The sequence below is a fragment of the Euprymna scolopes genome, chromosome 27 (genome assembly GCF_053919585.1).
Source record: "Euprymna scolopes isolate OS-2025 chromosome 27, ASM5391958v1, whole genome shotgun sequence".
In the NCBI taxonomy this organism is placed as follows: Eukaryota; Metazoa; Mollusca; class Cephalopoda; order Sepiida; family Sepiolidae; genus Euprymna; species Euprymna scolopes.
This window is the reverse complement of record NC_136508.1, coordinates 64,766,243-64,793,718: the sequence shown is the minus strand read 5'-3', so window position 1 is coordinate 64,793,718 and position 27,476 is coordinate 64,766,243. Positions and strand designations below refer to the sequence as shown.

At 36.3% G+C, this 27,476-nt stretch overlaps 1 protein-coding gene across 1 annotated transcript in view; it reads left to right on the top strand.

Annotated features, from left to right (window-relative positions):
• Positions 1-2,293: 2,293 nt before the first annotated feature.
• LOC145248657 (uncharacterized) overlaps positions 2,294-27,476 on the top strand; it is a 124,752-nt gene continuing 99,569 nt past the window's right edge. Inside the window, exon 1 of the mRNA XM_080110326.1 lies at positions 2,294-2,448. The gene's annotated coding sequence lies outside the window, so the exon portion shown is untranslated. The remainder of the gene's footprint in view (positions 2,449-27,476) is intronic.

Below are 27,476 nucleotides of genomic sequence, written 5' to 3'. Positions count from 1 at the left end.
TCTCTCTCATCACCTCCAACTTGTTGGTTTAAGTGAATCATGTTATCATTTACACTCGGATCGTCGACTTTACTCGTCGACCCTTCCCAGACCTCCTTGCGTTTTCCTCGCCAACCTGACATCTGGCTTATCTTTAATCTGGCCCTTTTGAACTCCAAATAATTTACTTGTCACCCGATGACAATTCGTTGGTTTCTCACGAGATGGGACTGAGACCTCTCGCCCAGCTCCATCCCACTAACCCTCAACCTAGGAAGCAAGGTTATCCGGTGTCACCCGGCTTCGTTACACAAAAACGTATCCGTAATTTTATTAGCCCCACTCTTCCTTCTTCATTGTAACCTCACTCTCACAGACGTGATGTTGCTAGTCTCAACCTTTTCTATAAATAGTATTATGGCATGCGTTCGTCAGAATTATCTGACCCATTCCCTGCTTTCTTTGTTCCAGCTTGCTTAACTCGTTGGTCTGGTAATCTCCACGAATTCGTTGTTTTGGTGCTTTATTGTAATACAGCCCCAACCTTTGTAACATTATACAATTGTACACACGTTGTGGGCCCCAGTCGAAAAGTGGACAAAAGAACAAGAAATAAGCCCGACTCAATTTTTTGGGTTTGTATAACGACTTTTATTTCTTTGTCATTACAGCAGCAATGTAGAACGTTCTCCACGTCTTTCCCGGGATTTATAACGTTATCTCATCTCCGTCGAGATATTTGTCTTTCTCTTTTTATAGTCTTCACTCCCCCCCCACCGGTGACGTCACTACTCATGCATTTACTTCTGCGCATCCGCACTATGTTGCACCTATAATCTTAGTCTTTTCAAGACTAAGATCAAGAGGTATCTCATGTCTTTGCGATAATCTTCCGTTCTTGTTAACTCCTTACATCAAATGGCTTCATACCGTGTCTGGATCGATTTCCATTAAAAAAAAAAAACTTTTCAAAGCTTCCAAGTTGCGGTCCTCACTATCGAATGTAATTTAAGGTTGCCATCAGACCAGGTTTTCTGATGCACAAGGTGCATATGTGTTTTACTAAAATAGCGTTATTTTGATGGCAGATGCTCGACTGAGCTCACATCTATGCTCCTTGTAGAACATTCGCAGCAAACACTCGTCTACCTGCAACAACTGTCAACAATTTCTCCTTTTCACCATCTGTGCCAAAAACTAAATGAAAATTCCATGAGCACAGTTTCTTTCCTAGAACTACTCATCTGTGAAACATGATACCGCAGGAGTGCTTCCCAGTTGATTACAACATGGCTGTTTTCAAGTCTAATGTAAACAAATTCCTGTTGAGCCGTCCTCATAAATAAACAAACACTACCCAAGTTCTAGTAATACCTTGGCCTTTTGGTCAAGATCAAAGTGTAGTATCTGTTCCGGCAGATACTGCAAGCTATGACTAGCTATGACTAGCAAAGACCAGATGTGGGGGCAACCCCACATGCCTGACCTTTAACCAGCTCCCATTTCCCACCTCTCGGGAGCTGATCCCCTTTTTCCCTTCCCCCTCCCTTCACTCCTCACATTAAAAATTGGCCTTGTGCCTAATTTGCTCGGTGGGGGAGCAAATAAATACCATCTGTTCCGGCAGATACTGCAAGCAAAGACCATATGTGGGGGCGACCCCACATATAAGACCTTGGTCAATGTAGGGGCAACCCTTCATACCAATTGTCACTATCCAGCTCCCCTACTCCCCGGGGAGTTGGTCCCCATTTCCCCTTCACTCCTCACTTTAAAAATCGGCCTTGTGCCTAATTTTCTCAGTGGGGGAGCAAATAAATACCTCAAAGTGTAGTATCTGTTCTTCAGATGCAGCACTTCCATTTCTTGTTCTCTTTCGGTGGAGGAACAGTCCTTCACGACTGAGACAAATTTTTATTTTTGTACATTTTTTTCAACGTTAAAAACCGACCCTGGTATCTAACGCTGTCCCGTGGGGAGGCATTGTAAATAGGTACCACTGATCACAGTGTTGTCTCACCGGCGACTTCATGCTCATTAACCCGTATATCCTCTTTTTCGAGACTTTATAAGCGATGAACCCCTTAAGTAAAAAGCTTGTATTTTATGGCATTCATAATTACTTCTAGCAGAAAGGTTTCACAAGATGGCAATAAAATTCAAAGTGAAGATAAATTAGCCGTGAGAAAGTGTTTCATCCACGAGGAGTTCGAGATTTTCTTTTCATTTTTTTCCTGTTTTTTATTTATTTATTTAATTTATTGCTATAAATATCTTGACTTTGTTTTTTTTTTTATGAGATGAATTAGTTTTTGTTGTTCATTAGCGAAGTTCCATAACAAGCTTCTCATCCACTCGGACATGTACAAGAAGATATTGGTGAAAGCTGGTACAAAGCAGACGACAATCACGAAACAAATCCAACACCATTTGCTGCAAGTGTAACTTGAATTGCACTGTTAATTAGAGGTAAGTTAAACATTCATACTCTCTCCCTTTCTTTCTTCTTTTTCTTTGTTTTTTTTTCACTTTTTTGTGCTTTCTCTCTTTCTTTTTTTCCCCTCCTTTCTCTCTGTTTACGCACTTTCACTTTTTCTTTTTCGTTTTATTTCTTTCGCTATTTATCTCTTGCATTCATTCGCTCCCTCTTTCTCTCCCTTTCCAACCCTCTCTTCCTCGCTCTTATTCTTTCTCTTGCTTTCTCTTTCTTTCTATTTTTTATTTCTGGTTCTCTCTTTCTTTCTGCTTTTCTTTCTTTCTTTCTTCCACTCTCTCTTTTCTTCTCTATTCCTCTGTTTTTCTCTCTCTCTTTCATTATACGGCTCTCTCTCTCTCTCTCTCTTTCTCTCTTTCTCCACTTCTCTTTCTTTCTTTCCTTTTTATCTCCATATATCCGTTTCTTTCTTTTTTCTCTTTCTCCCTCTTTCTCTTTCTTTCCTTTGTTTCCCTCTCTGTTTCTTTCTTTTTTCTCCTTGTTTCTGTTTCTCCCTTTTCTTTCTTTCTTACTTTTTTCTTTCTATCTCTGTCTCTCCCTTTCACCACCTCCATCGCTATTTCATTCCCCGATTAGAATGGCCTTATAATCTGGGCCCTAATTCACAATAACTCCTTGCGTCATGTCTCACTGTCAATGTGCCTTGTTTGGGCGAATGAATATAAGTTTAAAAAAAAAAATCTGATTGAATTTTAACTCCCTCTTTCTTCCTCTCTTTCTTTCTCTCCATCTCTCTTCCTCTCTTTCTCCTCCCCTCTCTTTATTTCTTACTCTTTTCTCTTTCTTTTGTCTGTTTCTTGCCCTTTTTTTTCTCTTTTTATATCCCCCTCTCCTTCGTTTCTCTCTTACTCCTCTTAATAACTATATAAATGTTTCATTAATTTAAGTATCCGTATATTTTTATCTCAATATTTTTGGTTCTTTTTTATTCATAACATACTAGCACTACCTGTTGATATGCCGTTTTGACAGCAAAACGCGCGTCTGTCGATAATCATCTCATTTATTAAATTCATTATAACTGTCTGTCTGCCTGTCTGTCTGTCAGCCAGCCTCGATTTTTTTCAAAATGTATATCCTCTGAGACGGAAGGTGTCAGAAATTTATCTTGTGTCCAGATAAATTCGACGCTAAAATAACTAACCTGAAAAAAATTACAACATGAAATAAAAGAGGGGTGAGTAAAGAATAAAATATAAAGGTCTTGCTTTGAAATGAAGAAGAGATTTTCTTCTTTGAAGGAGGCTCCAAAATTCCTTGTCTGCGCTGGGCAATGAACACGTCCAATATCCAAGTCGCTGGAACCAAAAAAGAGGGCGAATCTTGCGCTGGGCTTGGCACGTCATCACAAAGCTAGCATTTCCCTTTTCTCCAAATTAAAGAGAGATTCATACAAACCCAAAATGTACGAAACTTAAGACTCATAAAAGATACGAAATACAAAAAATCAAATACAAGAACCAGATAAAAAAATAATAAATGTAAACAGGCGGGGGGGGGATGCACTATTATTGGTACAAAAAAAAAATTCTAACAAAGACGGGTCAAATTATTGTATTTTTTTGTGGACCGTTCTTTTATGGAATTTTTACCCAGTTGCTAACGGAAATGAACAAAGCAGTTACGATTTGAAGGCCATATTTTTGGAGGGGAGAGAATCATTTATTTAAACAGCTAAAATGATTTTTTTTATAACTTAACCCTTCGCATGCTTAGTGTCGTCTGCTTACATTTTCGAAGCTTACAAATCGTAAAATACTTTGGCTATTTTGGGACTGATTTATAATTCTCCATCAATATTTTGGATTGGTTCTGTTCTATGAGTACTGAAATCGTTCGGATATTCATTTATTACAAGTATCTTTTTCCTTTCTTTATTTTTTTTTATAATTATTAGAAAACCAGTTTTGTTTGCGAATAAATTTTTAATAAATTATTAATAACTATTTTAATCACGTAAATTAAAGTAACACTAAAAAATACGCTTATTACCTAAACTATATTTTAGTGTAAAAAACATTAATAATAAATATAAAGGAAGTGTTAAAATTACGTTATATTCGCTCATTGTAATCTAATTTATAAAACTCATTATGTATGTCTGTCTGTTTCCATTTTTTCAAACTGCATCTCCTCTGAGACGCAAAGTCACAGAGCAGCATAAGGCTGGTCAAATGATTGCATTTTTGTGGAACGTTTTTATGGGCTGTTAGCCGGTAAAAACAGTTGTTAAAAAGTCAAAATTGAAGGAAATTGGAACTTGGTGTATGTATATATATATATATATATATATATATATATATATATATATATATATATATATATATATATATATATACATTTCATGGACCATGATTTTTTTTTTTTTTTTTTATATAATAGTTTGATGTTATTTTGGTCGTTCCCCCGTTTGAGTTCATCTCCCTATACAAAAAGAAAAAAAAAACTTGATTTGGCTTTGGGGGGGGGGGGGTGAGACCTGGTTGACGTACTCCACCCCCTTATTTAGTTAATTTATTTATTTTTTTCGACCTCCATTGGGTGTTTTCCCTTGGTCCTTCTTTTTGCCATGGATACCAAGAAAGAAAACTTAGTCTTTCTTTTTTTTAATGCTTATAGTATATATATATACATATGGGTATGGCTAAAAAAAGCTAAGCATTAGCAATGAGGGTAGATAATTGTACGTTTTGGTTTTGATTCTCGCTGATGGCACCCAAGTCGTATATATATTTTTGGTTTTGATCTCACTACTATATATTAGGTTCAATATATTAATCAATAGAGAATTGCCTGCATGAATATTTAAGCATATTTTAAAATCGGGTCACGTCAGATGACCTGCTAGTATGTGTTAGTGTGTATGTATGTGTGTGTTGGGGTGGAGAGGGCTCCTGTAAGCCGTGGTGAAGGCAACCTTTCTAGGAGAAGCAAATCTCTGATTTAAAAAACTATAAAACGGGAGACCAGTACCCGCATTAAGCTGGTCTGCAGTTTAACTTGTTGCTGGCTATCTTGCTCTTGCTTGTTGCTGGATCTCAACATTTTGAACCGAGAGCGAGACTTAGCTGTCGTACAAAGCTAAGACTCTGTAACATCATCTGTGTATAGATACTCCCTCAGGGATTTGTCTATAAAAATGGTCCGGTGGTGAGAGAAGTCATTTTTGGGCTCATGGACTTTAAGTGTCTGAGGGAGTGGCACTCGTCTGACAAGATGTTGCAATCATCATATATACATTTATCCGTTAACGGTAGTTCATTTTTAGCTATTTCTTATCCAGCTGACAATAGCTGAAATGCTAACGACTAGAACTGGCATGCTACATGTTTGCGTTTCGGTTTCAATTCTAGCTGATAGCACCAAAGTTATATAATTTCTTTTTACTTTTGAAATCACTACTATATATTAGGTACAATACAGTATATAATAATCGATAGATAATTGACTCTATAATAATCAATACAAAATTTGCATAAATTAAAATGTCGTATTTAAGCATATTTTACGACCAGGCAACGCCGAGAGCCTCCTATTAGTATTTTATTAATAAAAAAATATACACCTCCATCCTCCATATAGGGTATGACCGTGACCTTCGTAAATAGGAGGCCTAGTCACTGGAAAATTACGTCACGCTTGAGGTCCAAGCAAGCAAGATCTGTCGAACAGTCAGACTGTCGATAATGAATGAGAACGTTTTACAAAAACATTGGGAAATTTAATAACTTGCATTGAAAAAGATAAAGATAAAAAACACGATTTATACTGAAACTGAACTTATTCAATATTATTGGATATTGAGCCAGGGCGACGTCGATAAAAGTGGAGATGTGCATACATGCACATTCCAGATGGATTTTTAATTTACATTCTTGTGTCCCATAAAAATGACCGAAATTTGAATTATCAACGAAAACAAAGAAATTTGGTTGGGAAATTAGAATTGCGCAACGCAAAATTTGGTTGGGAAATTAGTATTGCGCAACGCAAAATAATAATAATAAAAAAAACTATTAAATATTTTTAATATTTACATTTCAGAGACGTAGGTTGATGTCTATATAAGTCAGCTGACATAAATAACAGGGGGGGGAGAGAAGAAGTAGAAGAAGAAGAAGAAGACAGACAGACAAATTCGCCTGTGTTGATTTTGAGAATAACGACAAAAGAATTGTTATGATTTTAGAAGCATTTGAAAAGTGCAAGCTAGAAAATTATACGTATACATTCAATAGCACAACAATATTAAGAAAAGAAAAAGTTATGTGTTGTTTCTGCAAAACAAAATTCTGTAAATAAACATGTTGTTTCATGGATTTCAAAGACTAAAATTCTTTTATTATTAATGTAAAAAAATGCATTAAAAATAAACTAAAGGAACATGATTCAATTTCTACTGAAACTGAACTTTATTCAATTAGTGGGGCAGGTTATCTCAATATTCCATAAGAATCTTTCACTTAGTGATACAAGCATCAAAATTGGCACAAACGACGTTCAGAACATACATTTTAAGAAAAGAACGTTAGCCATCAGAAAATTCAAGATGGCTGCCAGTTTTCAAGATGGCTGCAGAAACATACCTGACAAATTTCAATTTTTGCAGAAGAACTCTGATTAACACAATTTCTTTATGGTCCAAAAATGAAATGAATGTATTCTCATATAATTAAGCCAATCATGCCTAGAAAATTATGCTATTGAAATTTTAAAAAATGGCGGCTCATAGATTACTGTATGTAGTGATATTTTCAACTATAACCTTGCCTGTTTCTATACTCTGTGCCGAGCCTGTGGTGTAAAAGTTCACTACTAATTATTTGTTACACTAATGTTGTTTAATATTAAAGCTTTTGGCTTGTGATACCTTAAGAGTGATGTCAAAGCACAACCAAGGCATGCTGGTGACATCACTGCTGTGAAACTTAGCATGGGGTTCAGCGTCAGCTTGTAGTATACAAACTGTAGTTGTAGTTACTAATTGTTGTGGTGGTAAATTAACTTTGGATAGTAATATCTATAAGTGTACCAAATGCTATCTAATTAGCCCCTTATGCATCTCAACTAGAATTGTAGTTTGTTGTAGTGTAGTTGTTAGATAGCCTGAATTGACAGGGTGTGCCAGTGTGAGACTCCTGAGCCAAAGGTAATGGGGCTTTAGTGACCCGGAAGGTGCACAGATTGCATGGGATCTAAGCGGCCTTGGATGAACGATCAGATTAGGTGTAAGGTGTTAGGTGCCTGAGCCTAGTTGTATCCCATACTTCAATCTGCTTTGATGTTTTGTACAGTTAGGTGATAAAAGAATAGCCCTTCGGCCTTCAACTGTATATACAAAATGTCTGCGAACAACCCACTGAGTAGCGGAGTGAAAACTGATTGGAGGAAGTTTTGCCTCTGTCAGACAGATACAAGAGAGGAGTTGAAGTCTCCTCCTACACGATATGAGTGTAGTTCTGATGGCTATTCCATGCTAGCCACAAACATAGAACAATTTCAGGCAATCAACCTTACCATATAAGTAGACCCATCTTGACTAAATGATGGAGATGGCATTAAGGACACATTGAGACAAAACAGTGCAAAGTACCATCAAATATGTCATCTAATGTTCAACAACAGCAAGCTTGAACATGCAACTAAAACAGCGGCTGAAATTCAGAACAATCCTGATGAAACTCGCACAAAAATGTGAAGAACTAGTATCAAGATGGAACAGTGTTTCCTTTGTGAAAAGAAGGAACCAACATCAGAGCTGCGGCAAGCCATGACCATGGAACTGAATGAGAGGCTCAACGAATGTGCCCATAACATCAATGATGGTAGGCTACTGACTCTGTTGAGTGGTGGAGACGTGGTGGCTCTAGAACTGAAATATCATTGCTATTGTTTGACTGCTCTGCATAACAGAGAGCGAGCACACATTGCCCAAAAGAACAAAGAAACACTCGAGTCATCCCAAGAAAAGGATTTTATTCCTTTAGTATTCTTGAAACTCCTGACCTATGTCAGTGAGAAAAGATACACCACTGACGAGCCAGCCACATTCTGACTTACTGAACTAGTTAGTCTATACAAGCAGCGGCTTGAGCAGTTTGGGACAGACATACCTGATGTGAACTCGACCAGGCTGTAAGAAAGGCTGCTGTCAGAGATACCTGGACTTGGAGCCTACTTGAAAGGTCGAGAGGTACTCCTAGCATTTAACAAAGACATTGCCACATTGTTGTCAAAAGCATCTTCCTACACTGATGCAATCATCCTTGCCAAAGCTGCTAAGATACTGCATAAACGCATGGTGGAACACAAGTGTAAGTTTGAAGGCAGTCTGTATGAGAATTCAGTATACGATTCCTTGCCCTCGGCTTTGCTTCAGTTCATCTGTATGATTGAGCATGGGGCGGATATCAAGTCACAGTGAGGGTTTGGAGCAACTACAACTGACCTGGCAATGGCTCAACTCCTTCAATACAACTGCTTTGCCAAGTACAAAGAAGGTGCTACCACACAAAGGCATTCTAGAGATATAGAGACTCCACTTCCAGTCTACATTAATATGTCTGTTCATGCTAAGACCAGAAAAGGACATCTTGTGGAAATGCTGCATGACCATGGTCTTAGTATCCCATATGATCGAGTGCTTGACATTATCAACCCAGCTGGGAGATGCAGTTGTAAATAGATGTTGAGGAAGGTGTGGTTTGTCCCCTTAAGTTGAGGAGTGGGATGGACAATATAGATCACAATCCATCATCTACCACTGCGACATCATAATTCCATGGTACCAGCATCTCAATCTTTCAGTATATAACACCAGGTGACCAAGGAGAAGTCTAAGAACCAGTTTCTGTCAAAAGCAGCAATGTGAAGAAAGTCTCAGAACTTCCTGACTCCTACACAAATGTTCACCTTGCTTTCTTTGCCAAAAAGAATCCATCACCTCCCGAGAGCAATGTGACATATACATCTTTGCCAAGTCTCCCCCTAAAAGATGAATATAAATGGCTGCAGAAGGTCACTCTCACACAGAAAGAAGGTGATGAGGTTAACATCAGTTGGTCAGCCCACCATGCAGAGAAGAAGCAAGGTCTTCTTGAGTTTGAAGTGAGCATAACTTCACTGTTGCCCCTTCTACGTGATGAGGCTCATTCTGTTGCTATGGTGAGACATTATATGGACAAAATCAAGGATCCAAACCAGGTTCCTGTGATAACTGCAGACCAGCCAATTTACACTCTTGCTAAACAAGTCCAGTGGTACTGGCCTGACCAGTATGGCGAGGACATGTTTGTAGTAATGTTTGGTGGCCTCCATATAGATGGCTGCATTCAGATCACTTGGGACCTTGCTCCAGAATAACAGATGGACAGGTGCTCTCGTGGAGGCTAGGGTGGCTTCCTCTGGAACTGCAGACTCGTTTCTCTCTGCATCCAGTGTCACAAAAACACACCATATGCACGAGATCACAGCATGCTGTCTCTATATGCTCCAAAAGAAAGCATATGGCTACCAATCTGCAGAAGAAAAAGAGATTTGGATTTTGACGGCTGGTGTAAGACACGGAGAAAAAAGAGCCCTCAGTTTCAGTTCTTGGAGTTTGTTCTGTCAATAGAGTTAGTTGTGTTCTCGTTGGTTAGATTTTTTAGAAAGGCTAACTTCAGCTTGTACTGTCAAGCACTCTCTGCTCTGATCCCCTTCTTCTTTGCCAACAACAATGTCAACTATGCTCGATGGCTCCCCGTCCACCCCAGAGACATGGTATCCTTGGAACAAACTCATGCCACAGTGTTCTGTGAATTCCAACTTGGAAAGTTTGTAGTCCACAACACACAGGGAGTTTTCTGGTGTAGCCATTGACCAAGCAGTGGTCAAAGGTGATGGTGATGCCATTGGCATTACTGAGGATTCATTTGCACTGAGGTGATGGATGGTGTCTGGACCAGAGGGTAGCGAGCTGGTTCACCAATATGAGTTGGCTTCCTATGCCAAATTGGGGAATGAGGATATCAGACATCATGAGATGAGCAGACTAGCCAGTCTCAGAAACCCTTCACTGACAAGGTCAAGACGTTTAGTGTAATGAGGATCTATGCAATCTTTTCCAGGAAGACTCCAAAGATCTTCTCACACTGGACATAAAGATCTTTGCACATCCCAGTGCTGCAGAGCTTGTCAGAACTCACATTAATAAAGGTCAAGCTGCATTTAAAGACTTTTTCAATAGTCTTGGTGATGAGACTTCCTTCCACAAGCCCATCAAAAAGAACAAAATGGACTTTTTCCACCAGCAAGCAGCTGTAGCTTCCACTGACAAGAAGAAACAAGTACTGAAAAGTGACTGCAATCTGTTCTCACAGCTTTTCATGTCCTGTCAAGCACGAGAATGTGATCTGTTAGAATTCTTCAGCTATGAGAATCTGTCATTTCCTGTAGCACTGAGTGACACATGGAATCTCTATCTTGGAAAGAAGTCTGACCTTGTTGGTATTCTTGAAGATACCATTGCTCTTCTTGATTCTCAGCCACAATGTGATGTCATCATTATTGATGGTGCGGCTCTTGTACACTCTTTTTCGCTAAAGACCTCAAAGACATTTGAAGAATATGCTGTCCGTGATGTAGTGCCAAAGATTTGGAGTTAATCACCGAAATATGGGCGAACAGACATTGTGTTTGATGTCTACAAGACTTCAAGCCTCCAGGCTGAAACGAGATCAAAGCAAGGCAAAGGAATCGGCATAGAGTGATAGACAAAACTAAGCTGCCACCCATCTGGTCCAGTTCTCTGAAAGACAGTGACAATAAGACAACTGTTTGAGGATCTAGCAGACAAGATTGTATCCATGTGTCCCAACAATGTTGTAGTTGTGACCAAAGGAGAGAAGGTCTTGTCAAACAAATCCATCAACTTTGAAAGTCTACAACCTTGCAATCATGAAGAAGTTGACTCCAGGATTTTCACACACGCAGTTCATGCAGCCAAACAGAAGACAAAGTCTGTGTTGATTAAGGCATGTGACACAGACATCCTTGTTGGTGCAGTTGCAAGTCTTCAGAATGTTAGCTCAGAAATGCTTTGGCTAGAATTCGGCTAGGGACAGTCCATTAGATGGTTCCCAATTCATGACTTGGTGATGAACCTCAGCCAAAAGGAATGCAGTGGCATGCTCTTCTTTCATGCCTTCACTGGTTGTGACGTGGTCTCGGCCTTTCGAGGTAGAGGGAAGAAAACTGCATGGCAAACATGGGCAGTTTGTCCTGAAGTGGACCCAGTGTTCAGCAAACTGAGTCAGTACCCACATACCATAGAAGATGCTGATCTCAACATTCTCGAGAAATTTGTTGTCACTATGTATGACAAACACAGCAACACTACCAAGGTTGATGAGGCAAGCCTGTACTTGTTTGCTCAGAAGCAAAGACCCAGGAAAACGTTTCGGTCGATATAACCTCCGATCTTCTTCAGGTGTATTTTGTCGAACTCGTGAATTTGGATGGAATTTTGAGTGGAACCCTTTATTTACTTCACAGGGATAGTGTGCTCTTGTTTCGTCAGCCATGACTGGATAGAGGTCCTAAGTAATTCGCAACTGTATTTATATATATATTTTTTTCGGTCGCCCACACTGAGGATTGAACCTTCAACCTTTAGGAGAATATCACTTTTTACAATTGATTTTTCCAAGTACTGTGCCGAGTTTGACAGAAATATTCCCAAGTTCGACAAGATGCAACTGAAGAAGGTCGGAGGTAATATAGACTGAAATGTTGTGAAAATCACGTTGTGAAAATAACACTCAAGATGAGAACAGTAGTCCGATGAATCCAAATAATACGAATAACCAATCCCTATTTCAAAAATTCAGAGACATCACTCTGTATATATGAGTACTTTTACTACAACAAAAGAGAATGAAATACTCCTTGATCAATAACAAAAAAATTTTTTGCTTTGGTTGTGATCAACGGGAGGTATTATCATTTTCTGCAACTTGAGATGTTTGAAAATTTGTCACTTGACCAAAAATGTTGGTTTATTCAACATCTTGCAGACAGATTGGTTGGAATTCAAAGCAGTTCGTGAAGATTCCGACCACAGGTTCTGAATTAGGATATAAAAGGAGGTGAGCACGTCATTAAGGGTAGGTGGGAGAAAGGAGAGAAGTGTGTCTTTGCGTCGGGTGAGCACTTTTAACCAACCTACTCTTCCATAGAGCATGAAAATATATCACTTTAACTGTTTCTGTTTTTGTTTTGTTTTTTTTAAGAAAAATCTTTTTTGTTAATTATTTTATAATTAATTTTTTAGGGGTTAAAAGCTTAAAAAAATATTTTTAGTTCTATTTTCAATTAAGAAAACAATATGAAAATATAATCTCGTTGTTGACGACTGAGTGTTTTCTGGTTTTGTGTTGTGTTTTAAATAAACACGATTCGACGTTTTTAATGTTTATATCAATTTAACTCTTTTTTTTTAAGAAAAATCATGTTTTTGTAAACTCTTTTTGGTTAATTATTTTATTATTAATTTTTCAAGGATTAAAAACGTTAAAATAGTTTAAAGTTTTATTTTTAACTAAAGAAAAACAATATGGGAATATAATCTCGTTGGTGACGACTGAGTGTTGGTGTTTAATTTTGTGCTATGTGTTAACCTCACACAGTTATTTTTAACCCTAGTCCTAACCCTTACCCTAACCTCACACAGTTATTTTTAACCCTAACCCTAACCCTAACCTCACACAGTTATTTTTAAGTTCTTTTTGTTATTAAATCAAATTAAATTTTTTTTAAAATAATTTTTATTTCAATTTTATTCAAAGAAAAAATATCTTCGTTTACTGAATTAATTTTTAAAATATAAAAAAACTTTGACTATAACGGCGAAGCATTAGTTTGACACTGAATCTCCTCCTTTCCCGCCAAATCGGCACATGCCCAAACGTACCAAACCCACTAACCACTATGAAGTGGTGAAAATGCACTCCAAACCATATTTCTCGCCATTTCCATGCTTAACTGTAGTCTGAAAACAATCAAACTCTTCAGCTTAACATTCACAGGCAACATAAATTGGAACAAATATATTGAAGACATTGCTAAGGCTGCTGCAAGGAAGGTGGGCTCCCTCTATCATGCTAGAGAATGACTCACACCTGACAGTATCCTATATCTCTATAATACCACCATTCACCCATGCATGGAGTATTGTTACCACGGATAGGCTGGTGCAACTATCTTACTCTTAGAGTCTATAGAAGAGTCTCAAACCTTGATTTTTTCTAAGTACTCTAACCACTGTGCCACGGGTCCTTGCAGCCAGTTCTAATATAAATTCTAAGAGCCTTAAACCTATTTTATTTCTAGTTGTGATTATTGGTTAGAGTACTTGGAAAAAAATTAATTGTAAAAGTGATATTCTCATGAAGGTTGAAGGTTCCATTCTCAGTATGAGCGACCAAAAGATACAACTGCAAATTACTTAGAATCTCTATCCAGTTATGGCTGACAGAACGAGAGCATGCTACCCCCTGGGAAATAAAGAGTTCTGTTCAAAATTCCATCTAGATTCCCGAGTTTGACAGAAAGATTCACGAGTCCGATAAGATACACCTGAAGAAGGTCGGAAGTTACATCGACCCAAACATTGTGAAAATGGCACTCAAGATGAGAACCGTAGTCTGAAGAATCCAAATAATATGAATAACCAATTCTCATCTCCAAAAATTCAGAAACATAAAGCAGTCAAATAGTTTGATCGCAGAAAGGATTATGAATTTTATTAACGATTTCAAAGGTGACATATTTTTGTGACTCTCTACTACCTAGCACCTCTATAAGATTGTCACCATGGAATTGTTAATAAAATTCAGTGATTTCTGCCAGCCAACCATATTTGGTATAACTAAACTTCAATCTGACTTATCCGCTTAGTTTCAGTTCTTAATGTCCAACAGTCTTTGTTTTATCACTGTTCCATGATAAGAGAGGACACTTTGGTAATCGTTTCATCAGTAGGAGGTGTTGTGCTGAATGGGTTTCACATTTATCAAAACATAACCCTCAAGATTTTTATCTGTCGGGTTGTGTCTATCAAAACAATCGTTAAAATATTAACAATTGTGCATATCTCACCCATGTGTGCCTTTCATTGAATGATGCAAAAGCAAAAACTGTTGGATATTCATAAATGAAACCTGGTGGTCAAGTCAGACATGAAAGTTAATTTGTAACAAATATTGTTTGATTTCAAAGAGGATTGTGGATTTTATTAACGATTCTATATGTGACATTTTTTTTTAAGTACTGAATTTTTTAGATATAGGCTGCTTGTTTGCATTATTTGTACCAATTGGACTATTGTTCTCATTTTGAGAGTTATTTATACAACGTTTCGATCGAATTGGCCTTCGACCATCCTCAGGCATGCTGGTTGTTGTTTGGAAAAGAAAAGAGAAACGTTACTGGCTCCGTAGATATTTTTGTATTCATTCCGTTAGTCTCTATTTTATGAAAACTCAAGGGGCACATATGCTAAAAAAAGAAAAATTACTAGGCAGACCAAGCCTAGAGATTAGTAGCATTTGGGAGCCTCCGATTGTAAAAAAAACAAACAAACAAACAAACAAACAAACAATTGTACACCCTTAAAAATTGCAGCAATGAAAAGGTGATAATCCCCCTATGCTAAAAAAAGAAAAATTACTAGGCAGACCAAGCCTAGAGATTAGTAGCATTTGGGAGCCTCTGATTATATAAAAAAAAAACAAAAAACAATTGTCCACCTTTAAAAATTGCGGCAATGAAAAGACGATAATCCCATGTCGCCTTTTATTAGAGTTGCCTCCCCTTTGTCAATCATTTTTTTTTTCCGAATCAATAAATTCAGGAGTTAAAGTCAGTTTTTACTAAAGTTTTTAGTTTGAGACAGTTAACAGCGTCTGTGGAGTTATGCCTATTAAAATAATCGCCAGACTATTCTTGAACAGAAGTGAATTCAGGGCAGTGCCAAGAGAGGCATGTAGAAGAGCTATTGACAACTGTGCACATCTTATCCATGTGTGCATACCACTTAATGATAAGAAAACAAAAGGGTGTTGGACATTCATGGCTGAAACCTGATGGGCAAGTCAAGAATGAAGTTAATTTGTACTAAATATCGTTTGAATTTTATTAACGACCATTTTTCAATCAAATCGATTGATTGCTTACTCTAATTGGGGACCCATCTCCATCCACCGGGAGGAAGCTTCACATGCCTCCTCTCAGTGACTTAGTTCACAATACATTGTAGTCTACATTGCACTGTAGACTACAATGTATTGTGGGCTAAGTCACATTAAAGTTTAAAATGTAAAAGTCAAGTATCGTGCTTCAATTGTGCTCTAAACAGAAACATTCATTTTGAACGCGCCTCTGTCATATCAAAAAACCTAATGTTGATTTTATATGCCTGACCTTACTGCATGTGTGGTAATAAAACTACTCAAATGCACGGCACTTATACATTATTAGGACGAAAGTTTTAGTCGATAAATCAAGTTTTCAGATAAAAAACAATGGTTTCTACTAACATTTTTTTTTTTTGTTAATTCTAATAAGTTACAATGGTAGCTTCCAACTTATGCAGTCGAAATCACCTGAATATTACGGAATTATTATAAAAAAAAAGCAACAACTTTAATCGTGTTAGCAAGTGAAAAATTGCCGACATCTTGTTTAAATCAAAACGGAAAATTACATCCCTTTTGAACTCTCCTGTGTTTTACGATCATTTTCATTAAATTTTATTTTTTATTTTCTTTAATAGATAATTTTCTACCTTATCAATTTTCATAATTTTTTGGATATAATCATTTAAAAAATACCAGGAATATGTACATACCATTGTTTTCATGTGAAATTCAGTTTTACGATTTCCGAAATTTCGTCCCAATAGTGCAGAAGCACCAAATGTGCTTGTGATGTAAAGTGTGTAAACTCTCGTCAAAATCGCCTGCTCTTTCATTCATCGGCTTATTTCAATTATCGATTATCGATACTTATCGAAGACATTCCGATACAAAACCTACCTAAGAACACTGCCAGGCACATAAAGTACCTTCGTATGAAATGTTATTAAAAAATCATCCTCTCCGTTTTCGAGTCCATAAAAAACGAACTCACAGACACACAGACAAAGTTCCTTTTATATAATAGTAGCAATTTCATATGTAACATAATTTTCTTTTCTTTCTTGGTGTCACCCTGAAGTGTTAATAATCGCTGAACTACGAAGATCAAACAAATCACAATCTTGAAAATCAGCTTTTTTTAAGATTAATTTCTCAAAATAAAATCATTATATAAAAAAAATTACTTTATAATAATTGTACTAAATTTTATGAGAAAAAAAAATAAAATAAAATAAAAAAAAAAACAAGCAAGCAAAAATAAAAATAAATAAATAAATCATAAACAGAAAAGTAAATAAAGTACGAAACAATAAAGCACTTCTTCCCACCATCATTTGAGTGAAGACTCGTCTGTCTTGCCTTGAAAATTTATTTCAGGAAAACAGATTATAATACTTTGGTAAATATTTCAAGTTCGCCTAGGCAACCGCAATGGTTTACGAGCATAATTGAGAATTTCTCATCATAAAATTCATACATGAAAAGTTTCGCTTAAATTTTTTGTTTGAAAAAAAAAAAAAAAAAAAAAGTGGCCTTGACCTATGTGCCAGCTATGGCATCCATATTGTTTAGAACAGAAATGCTAGCACTGGAGCAATTACAAGGTGAAAAAGAAAGAAAGAAAAAAGAAACATCATTTAACAAATAACTGTTAGTAAAGATGTTGCGTCCATCTATACTCCTATAATGTTTTTTTTTTTTTTTTTTTATTATCTTTTTATTATTTTTTTTTCTTTACTCATGTTCACCCCTTACAAATCATAGTGCGGCTTGGACGTAAGGGACTATTGTTAGGGGCTACGTCTAGGAAAGATTAACACGATATTTGTTTATGTTACATTTAAACTTCTGCATATCAGTACAGCCAGGGAAGCAGGCAGCAGGAAGGGAATTCCAAAGTCTAGCTGTTCGAGGGAAGAAACTATTAGAATAGAAAGCTTTCTGGCATTTAGGGACAGCAACAGTAAAGGGGGTGAGATCTTATTGCTAAGCGTGTTTGTCTGGATATGTACGTCAAGGAGGTACAAGTGAAACGGGTTCATCAGAACACATTCCATTAAAATATTTGTAAAACAGGCACAGTGATGCAACATTGCGGCGATGAGACAGGAGCTGGAGCTTAGTTGATAAAGTGGGACCGATTAGACTGACAAATCTTTTTTGGACTTCATCTAAGATGGAGAGACTAGTGGTAGATGCACCAGCCAAGATTTGGCAACAATCGAATGGTGACCTTGTAGAGGTACAGGATACTCTCAGGCGTGAGTAATCTTCTAGCTTGATAGAGGGAACCTACCTTCTTTGCAGCAGCCTTTGCAATGTCCCCTATATATTTGTTCCAGTTCATATTGCTTGCAAATGTTAGGCCGAGGAGTTTGAAGGTAGAATTCTCATGTAGGGTGCTATTTGTCATGGATATAGGGGGGTTGAGAGGCGTCTTGTAATTGTTAAAGGAGAGCAACTTAGTTTTACTAGCATTAAATGTTACCATCCATTTGCGGCCCCATTCCACTACCGTCGGGAGGTCATTTTCTAACGATTCTGCCATTGTCTTAGATTTATGTACATCTGTTCTTCCTTCATGCATATTATAGAACATTGTATCATCAGCAAATATACCCATCTCGGACACAATAAAATCAGGGAGGCCGTTTATGAATATCAGGACTAATAATAGTCCAAGGATCGACCTCTGAGGCACTCCCGCATTAATGTTATGCTGCTTGGATGTACACCCGTCAATGACAACCTGTATACTTCTATTGTCTAAGAAGGATCTAATTATATTTAGTATAAGTCCAGTTATACTGTACGATTTAATTTTCATTAGCAGCCCTTTATGCCAGACTTTGTTAAAGGCCTTAGATATATCAAGGGCTACGACCCTGGCTTCGCCCACCTTATCCAGTACATGGTAAATGTGTTCATAGATGACTGTTAAAATATCTGCAGTAGAACGACATTGCCTGAATCTATACTGTTTGTCAGAGAGAAGATTTGCTTTTGCGAGGTGGTGAACTAGTGCTTGATTAATTAAGGTCTCAAAGATTTAAGCGAAGATTGGAAGGAGACTAATGGGGCCATAATTGAGAGGGTCTCTTCTTTCACTAGAACTCTTGTACACTGGTACTACAGAGACCATCTTCCAGCTATTAGGGAAGACATTTATTGTAGAGCTTGGAAAGTATGGAGGCTAGCTCGGCTGAACATTTCTTAATTAGTAAAGTAGGGATGAGACAGGCCAACACACCTTTGAGGTGTCTAAGTTTTTTATGATATCGTAGACATGAGATGATTTTTACACCATCTAATGTGGCTTCAGTCCGCATAGGGAAATTTGGGAGGGAGTTGTTTGTTGGCTCTAAGGTGCAGTTGGAGGCGAATCAACAGGCAAGCAGTTCCGCCTTCATTGCTGTGCATGTAACCTTCTGGTTGTTGCTCAGTGGGGGAATTACTGATTGCTATTTATTCACTCTACAATTATAGATTTTCCAGAAATGACGAGTTTCTATTTTTTGCGATTCAATGTGTTCCCTGATTATTTCAGCATGCTTTCTTTTGGCTGTTGCTATTTCTCTCTTACTACGATTTTTAGCATCTACGATTTTTCCCTATTTGTATTTGACTTATGACATACAAAATGTGACACAAGGTCGTCTTTAATGTGGGGGAAAACCAGCTCCCCAAAAGAAGAGCAAAAGGGGCACTCTGGCGGTAGCCAAAAATAATAATTATCTCGGTATAGAGAGTTTCCCCTCCATTAACCAAGGACAAATTAACTTAAGTGTAGCATCGGAACAGATATTACACTTTGATCCCAGCCCGAAGGCCAGGGACTTTTTTTTCTATTTATTTGTTTTATTTATTAGTTTATTTATTTTGTTTACTTGCCTCCCTATGAGGGCAGAGTTAGACACAAGCTCGGTTTTTAATAATGGAGGGAAACCAGCTCCTCAAAAAGGGGGACTTTAGTTAGTAACAAATGAAATAAATAAAAAATGTATCAGTCATGAAGGTGTTCTCCTCCATTAACCGAGACCAAAAAAAGTGTAGTGTAACATCAGAACAGATACTACACTTTGAGATATCAAATCTTTTATTCAGGTTGAAATTACAATAAAAATTCAACATAAACAAAAAATTTAGGCACAAGACCAACTAAAAAAGGGGGAAAATGGTGGTGGGGGAGGTCGTTGATCATCATTATCACTTTAGAACTAAACAAAAGATTCTCTTAGCTAGTATCCTCTTTCACCATAATACCGCATTAACCCTTTCATACTGGGGGGGGGGTCCTACTTTTTTTTTTGTACATAAGCATAACCACTTATCAAGGCCAGAGGCCGCTCGAGGATAAGCGTTAAGAGTGTACAGTAGTCAGTTGGAAAATATAATAATCGTTAGTAATAGAAATTCGGCAAATTTGTTAACTTAAGTGGGAGGGCTCATCAAGAACTTGTTTACGTTGGACTTGAAGACAACCATATTGTAGTCAACTGGAAAGCAGGAAAACGGGAGAAAGTTCCACAGGCGTGTAGTTCTAAGAAAGAAGCATTGTTCATGGAATCTACTTTTAGGTTTAGGCACAGATAAAGAGTGGGGGGAATTATTGATAGTGTTCTCAGCTAGACAAATGTTTCTTGTAAAAGTTTGGTGAGAGGGGACCATAGTTTGAAGCTCATTCGAGCACTTGCTGTGAAAATAACGATAAAGCAGAGACAAACTCGCAACATCTCTTCTGTGAGATAGAGGTTGCAGGGAAGAGAAAAGGACATCTCCTACGAGGCTACGAAGTGTATTTTGAACTCTATCAAGGTAGGACAAGTCCTTTCTAGCAGCTCCTGCCCAGATGTGGCAACAGTATTCCATCCTTGGATACTTAGAACCCAATCGTTTAAAACATATTTTATTAACGTGTACAAACAAAATAAATAACACTCACTTTAACCTTGGTCCGAAAGCTAAGAAAGAAAAAAGTCAACCTTTTTTTTTTTCCATTTATTTAAAAAGAAAATACAACTTTGTTATATATGAGTTGTGAAATTGCATTCATCTGCAAAAGATCTAACTAATTTGAATATTCTTTTAACATTCATTTTAATTAATTCCCTGTTAGTTTTTTCGGTTTTCTCATGAGATGATCATCTTTAGTTAACTATTACGTGTAATTATATTCATGCAGATATTCTACTTGATTTATACTTGCATAATATTTGCGTGAAAAGGTTATAGTAAACACAAACCTCTTTCTATATATATATATATATATATATATATATATATATATATATATATATATATATATATATATATTTATGTATGCGTATATATATTTGCTCAAAAAGTTTTACCTACCAAACTCCTCTGTCAGTTTCGGTATACATGAAACTTAGTATATAGCGTATTTGAACCCATTTGAATCATTATATTTGGGTTTAGCTGGGGAAAATCCGTGCAAAAGAGTGAAAATTAAAAAAAAATGGCATTTACCAGGTGAAGGTCGAACGACAGCATTACGAATATGCATGCGTAACTTAATAGCTATTGGTTTATGTTTCAATTTTTAGCCTTGCAGCAAACATGTTTTCATAGCCCAGGGATGAATGTGAAAGGAAAAATACATCATAAGTTAAACATTTTGGTTTCGATTCTCGGTGGTGGCACATGAGTCATTTTTTTTCAACTTTTTAAATCATTACTAAATTACTATTAAATCATTGGGTCTAATATAATATGTATCTATATATCTATATAAGTGAAAATGTGTGTGTGTGTGTGTGTGTGTGTGCATTTCCCTACCAAATAACTCTGTCAATTTTCAGTCTAGAGACTCGAGATTTGACATAAGCGGTATTAAGATTTTGAAAAATATTTTTAATCAGCTTTCGGTCAGAAATTTGGCTGTCAAGAGGTTAAAGTTCAACGATTTGACCTTTAAAAACTCTACCAACCTCCTCTACTAATTTTGGGTCCAAACACTTGAAATTTTAGACATAGGTTACTTGGACATGGATCAAACTTTTCAATTTGATTTGAGCCCCCAAAAATAAATATTTAGGGGTCAAAATTGGGGTCCAAGTTTTAAAAAATTTGACCTCTACGGTCTCTACCAAATTATTCAGCCAATTTCTGGTCCAAACATTTGAAATTTTACATAAAGGGTATTCAGAGATAGGGTAAGCTTTTTAATCGGTTTGGGTTGAAAATTTGAACTGCCAAGGGGTCAAAGTTCAAAAGATTTGACTTTTACGGTGTCTAGCAAACTCCTCAGCCAATTTTGGGTCTAAAAATTTGAAATTTATACATACATATTCAGACATGCAGCAAGCATTTTAATCAGTTTTGGGGCGAAAATTTGGCTGCCAAAAGGTCAAAGTCGGAAGAGTTGACCTTTGCAGACTTTACCAAATTCCTCTGCCAATTTTAGATCTAAACACTTGAAATTTTAGATGTAGGTAACTTGAAACTTTTTATTTTGATTTGAGACGAAAATAATAAATGTTAAGAGGTTAAAATTGGGGTCAAAGTTTAAAAAAAATTACCTCTACAGTCTCTATGAAATTACTCCGAGAATTTTTGGTCTAAACATTTGAAATCTTACATCAAGTGTATTCACAACTAGGTTAAGCTATGAACAGTACATAGGGGCCGAGCAAAGCGTGGCTGAAATGCTAGTATATCTATAAAAGTGAAATTGGCTGTGTGTCTGTCTGTGTGTGTACATTCCCGACCAAATTACTCTGTCAATTTTCAGTCTACAGACTCGAGATTTGACATAAGGGGTATTGAGATTTGGGAAATTTTTTTTAATCAGTTTTCGGCCAGAAATTTAGCTGTCAAATGGTCAAAGTTCAACAATTCAATCTTTGAAAACTCTACCAAACTCCTCTGCCAATTTTGGGTCCAAACACTTAAATTTTAAATATAAGTTTCTTGGACATGGATCAAACTTTTAATTTGATTTGAGCCCAAAGCAATAAATGTTAAGGGGTCAAAATTGGGGTTAAAGTTAAAAATAATTTGACCTCTCAACCAGTTGTTGGTGTAAACATTTGAAATTTTATATAAAGTGTATTCAGACATAGGGCAAGCTTTTTAATTGTTTTTTTTTTTTGTTTTTGTTTTTTTTTTGCCAAAAATTTGGCTACAAAGAGGTCAAGGTTCAAAAGATTTGTCTTTGCGGTCTCTAGCAAGCTATTCAGCCAATTTTGGGTCTAAATATTTGAAAACTGTACCAAACTCCTCTGCCAATTTTGGGTCTAAACACTTGAAATTTTAGATGTAGGTTCCTTGGACATAGATCAAAGTTTCTAACTTGATTTGAGCCCAAAACAATAAATGTTAAGAGGTCAACATTGGGGTCAAAGTTAAAAAAAAATTGACCTCTCAGCCAATTTTTGGTCTAAACATTTGTTAAATTTTACATAATGTATTCAAACATAGGGCAAGCTTTTTAATTGAGTTTTGGCCGAAAATTTGGCTGCCAAGGGGTCAAAGTTCAAAAGATTTTACCTTTGCGGTCTCTAGCAAACTATTCAGCAAATTTTGGGTCTACATTTGAAATTTTACATAAAGGGTATTCAGACATGCAGCAAGGTTTTTAATCAGTTTTTGGGCGAAAATTTGGCTGCCAAGAGGTCAAAGTTGAAAGAGTTGACATTTGCAGATTTTACCAAACTCCTCCACCAATTTTGGGTTTAAACACTTGAAATTTTAGATGTAGATTACCTGGATATGAGTCAAACTTTTTAATATATATATATATATATGCGCATAAAGTTATGAACAGTACATAGGGACCGAGCAAAGCTGGGATGAATCGCTAGTAAAATATCAAATACAAAATCTGCATTAATCAAAATATATTTAAGCATAGATTACACCCAGGTAATGCTGAGCGGTCTGCTAGTATATATATAAAGTCGAGTTTTTCCTCGCCCTGACATTGATTTAGACATTTTTTTTATTCTGTCAAAGAAAATTAACAAAACAAAAAAATAGGCAGAGGGCCAATCAAAAAGTGGGGGAGGGGGTCTGTGGGCAAAGGTGTTATAAATAAAAAAACTAGACAAAATACTATTAAAAACCCGCCGAATATATGTTAACCTATGTCACGGTAACATATATTGAGCGAGTTTTTAACAGTATTTTATCCAGTTTTTTATTTATAACACTTTTTCCCAAACTTACCGTGTTAAAGAGGGAGTCAGACGCCATCTTGAATTTTCCAATACATCGGTAAACACTGTATGGTTTTCGAGCTGAATAAACATGTTACATTAAATAAAAACACGAAAAATATATCCAGTTTGGTAGAAAAGTAACTTATCTTGCCTTTGATAACATTTATTTGTTATATATTTGTTTTTTGACAACTTTTTCGAATCTATGTGTACAGTAATACAAACCCGATTTATTTGTTCAACTTATTTATATAGCATCATACCACTTTCTTACATTGTCTTATACTATATTCTATATGCGATGACATAAGCAGTCGTTTGGTCTCATCAAAGAACTTATTATCCCTGATTATAGTAAGTCAGTTCTTATCTCCCCAGCTACTACCTATATATATAATTCTGTAGAACTTTTAACGTACATACGTGTGTCACGGTTTCCAGATTATACATTGTTCAATTGGAAGACCCTATTTATTAAAAAGGAGCATAGAAGGTGATAACATGCTACGAACATTAAATTTATCTATAGATATGCTAATTTTATGTTCGCAGTATGTTACTACCTTCTGTCCTCCTTTTTAATAAATAGGATCTCCCGATCATACACTAATAATTTAATGTTCGTAGTATGTTATCACCTTCTGTCCTCCTTTTTAATAAATACCGAAGATGCAATGTAAAAAGAAAAAACAGAAATTAAATAAAAATAAATGATTTCGCTTTTGGGCCAGACTTGAAACTAAAATACACCTTAGTATTCTGGCTAGGATCTCTAAAGATAGTATAATGATATCGTGGGGTTCCCGTTTGTGCCGGGCATCCATACAATGGAAATATGTCACAGACTCCTGCAAGGATATTGGAGATAAACCATAATAATCATTCTGACACTACATTAACCAGATTACTTAGATAAATATTTTTTACAGTTTTAATAAAAAGGCTATGATAATATTGCAGGGTCTCTATTCACACTGAACGCCCACAGGATGTTCAGCAGCAATGCATTACATATGAAAGATGCCGCTGTGGAATTTCCATAGGCCTCACTAGTTTCCATAAATACTTTTAACGTGTCATCTTTAAAACCACCAAAAGTAGTATTTATTTTAAACAAAATCTACCTTTCTGACAAGCACATCTATATTAAACTAATAGCATTACCTGCCCTTGCTCGGGGGGTTGTTTGATGTCTTTTTTATGCTTATTTTTATCTGCATCTTTGGCAATTCAAATATATTTCTTTCTTTTTTTTTTTAAATCCTAAAATTATTTTAGTAAATTTTGGTTTCATTGACACACCTTACTGATCAACATAGCCCCGATACAGTGGATGCAACGTGCCAGCAACAATCCAATTTCTTTTTTTTTTTTTTTTTACACAGTGATCACCACTTATCAAGGCCCGGAAGCCACTCAGGGATAAGGGCTATTGCAAGTACATTACGTTAGTGTGGAGATTTGATGAAGTGTTTAATTAAGGGGGCGGTTCATTAGGAATTTGTTAATATTGGACTTGAAGACATCCAAGTTGTAGTCTGGTGGGAAGCTGGCAGACGGAACGGAGTTCCACAGGCGTGCAGTTCTAAGAAAGAAGCTTTGTTCATGGAATCCGCGTTTTGATTTAGGCACAGATATAGAGAGGGGGAAATTTTTCACAGTGGATTCAGCTAGACGGGTGTTTTTCGTAAAAGATTGGCGAGGGGGGACCAGAGATTGGAGTTCAGACGAGCACCTGCCATGGAAATAACGATAAAACAAGGAAAGGCTCGCAACATCTCTTCTGTGGGAGAGAGGTTGCAGGGTAGGGAAAAGGGCATTCCCCACTAAGCCACGAAGTCTATTTTGTACTCTGTCAAGGCATGATAGGCTGTTTTTAGCAGCTTCTGCCCAGATATAGCAACAGTATTCCATCCTTGGACGTACTTGGCTTTTATATAGATAGAGAATTTCATCAGTAGTGAGATATCTTCTGGATTTCTCTGATTTTTTCCCTTAGCAGCTATTCTCCCAGCTCAAAACCAACTATTTTTACGAGGTTTTAAGGGCCATAATTTCTTGAACCGTATGCGAAAGAAACCACAGGATTAATATCGACTATCTATCCGTTGTAAGAATTTATGTGGTTGTTGCTGTATAGTTCTACAATTAGTCAACTGTGTCGAAAATTCCTTATCTTATGTTGCCGGGCATACTACTTGTGCTTGGTTGTTGGGTCCTATGTTTTGTTAAACTGACATATAAGAAACCCCTGAATCACATTTTCATTAAATGTGTGTAGACTGTTTTGTAATTGCTTCATAAACCGTAATTGCTATTATTGCTTTGTTATTATTACTTTATAAACTTTATTGCTTTATAAATTTTATTGCTTTATAAATTTTATTGCTTTATAAACTTTATAATATAAATTTTATTATTTTATAATTTATATTATAATATTATAATAATAACGAATTTTATAATTTATATTATTTTATAATATAATTTTATTGCTTTATAAACTTTATAAATTTTATTGCTTTATAAACTACTTGTGCTTGGTTGTTAGGTCCTATGTTTTGTTAAACCGACATATAAGAAACCCCTGAATCACATTTTCACTAAATGTGTGTAGACTGTTTTGTGATTGCCTCAGGATCGTCAATTATAAAGTTTAATAAAAGTATCGTAATATTCCAGTTTTATATTGCAACATATTGCAATATATAGTGTATATTTTTAAAAATATACACACACATGTAGATTGTTCAATCTTATAAATAAACTTCTTTCCAGTTAACGAAAAAAAAAAAAAACAAGCATGAAGAAATTTATGTGCGGGGTTTGAACCTACAGACCACGTCATGCAAAATAAAAACAAAAAAAAACAAAAAAAAACCTATAAATTTTCAAGTCTTATAAAATTGTTTGCAGTTAATGAAAAAAGATAAATAAAAAATTTACGTGCAGAGTTTGAACCTACAAACAGGCAAAAAAAAACACACCATGCAAAAAAAAAAAAAAAATTAAAAAAACACACTATAAACTTACGCACAGTAGAATTTTCATGGCCCATTGTTCTATCATTGTTGCTAAGCGACAACATGGAAAAAGTGGCTTTACCGATGATAGATAAATTAAAATGATAGTTTCGATTATCGATTATCGTTAATTATCGGGAGTATTCTGACACAAAACTTCACTAAGATCACTCCCAGGCTTATACACTAAAGTTCTGTAAATTTTAAAGAAAATCAGTTCAGTCGTTTCGGAGTCTATAAGGAACGAATTCACACACACACACACACACACACACACACACACACACACACACACACACACACACACACACACACACATACATACAGAGACAAAGTTGCATTGATATAATTGTAGATTAGCTTACAATCGTCCGCCGCCTTTATCTGCAAGATGTTAGCAGCTTTGTAAATCCAATGCCATGGGAACTCGGTCGATATGTTTTCATCTGTCGCCTTGCTCTTTGAAATAGCAGCATTTCAACATGTCCAATGTTGCCATGGCTACAGTGAGGAACATGCAAACGCAGACAATATTTTTTTGCTAAACTAATTTCAATCCTGACTACAACTTGGATGTCTTCAAATCCAACGTAAACAAATTCCTGATGAACCGCCCCCT